Source organism: Ranitomeya imitator, chromosome 2, assembly GCF_032444005.1.
Source record: "Ranitomeya imitator isolate aRanImi1 chromosome 2, aRanImi1.pri, whole genome shotgun sequence".
NCBI classification, from domain to species: domain Eukaryota; kingdom Metazoa; phylum Chordata; class Amphibia; order Anura; family Dendrobatidae; genus Ranitomeya; species Ranitomeya imitator.
The window spans coordinates 338454429-338455823 of record NC_091283.1 but is presented as its reverse complement, the minus strand read 5'-3'; positions in this window follow the sequence as shown (position 1 = coordinate 338455823).

Below are 1395 nucleotides of genomic sequence, written 5' to 3'. Positions count from 1 at the left end.
GAGACACTACATGGATGTAAATCTTATCTAGTAAGGTACTCAAGTCACAAATATTTTGAATAGTTGGGATCAGGGGTATTAGTTGCTAAGAGCAAGCCGTAATTGGCTCTAGTTTGTCAATGTGATATGTCAGACATATCACATGCAGGGACATCTGGGAGACTGACCCTATTTTTTGTCTGGTAGTATCCCTACCTTGCCACGGAGGTTGGGGGTTGCTGCGATCAGCACCAGTGGGGGACCATGATGAGGGTAGTGTCTGCTCCCGCAGTGTCCAACTGTAAAAATAACAATAAAGTAAAAAATCCATGTACTCGCCTGTCCTAATCGTCCCCCCCGTAATGCTCTTGACCTCTCATGCCGAGGAGCAGGGGAGAATGATGCAGCGAGCGGCCTCGGACCTCAGTGAGTGACAGGACGCTGCGAAAGCAGAGGTCTGGGCCCGCTCGCTGCAGGCGTCATACTCCCCGGCTCTTCTGCATGATTGGTCACAAGGATTAGTGGGGGACAGTTAGGACAGGGGAGTATAAGGATATTTTTTTTATTTTATCCTTATTTTTACAGGTGGAGACAGTGGGAGCAGACTACTACTCTCATCATTATCCCCTGCTGGTGCTGGGAACCAGGCCCGGATTGCTAATCTGCCCTGCTGGGCATTTGTGTGGTGGGCCGCAGTGTGCCACCTCTTGGGGGCCGCCAGCCCATTTTCCAGTCACCTGGTGGTGCAGCATCACTGGGGGGCAGGACACACAGCGTCCATATGTGGCTGCAGCCAAGGCCTGCTTTATCAATGTCCACGCAGTGGTGAGAGGGGGCAGCTCCGCTACCTGGCACACAACTAAGAGGAGGAGGAGGAGGGTGCATTACTTACATAGTGATCGCATGCAGCATCCACTTCTGTGTGCAGATCTGTCTCCGATGTCCGATCAGCCAGGTGGGGGAGGGGTGTCAGTGTGCGGCGCAGCAGCACAGGACAGCGAGACATGGCGCGATAACTGCCCTGTGTGCACACAGCCCTGCACCCTCCAGGAAACCTCTCCAGCAGCCCGTCTCAGCTTTTACTGTGCTGAGATAGGTAGTGGGCGTTGGGGCATTTGACAAATTATATATTAAACATGGAAAACGAAAAAACTAATATATTCAATAACTTTATTTAACCAAACTAGGATTAAAAAACTGATACAACACCCAAACCCCTTATAGTGGGAGTGGGTCAATAAAAACCTGGCCCGAAAAATGAAGGGCAAAGAGTGGGGGCAAATTTGTATACTTTTGTCTTATATATTAAACATGGCAGGTTAGAGTATGTGTGGTTTGCTATGCGTGTGACGAACTGAACACCAGATGTCTCAAATTTTGGCCTAACTGCAGGAAAGGTGACAGTTATAGGTTAGT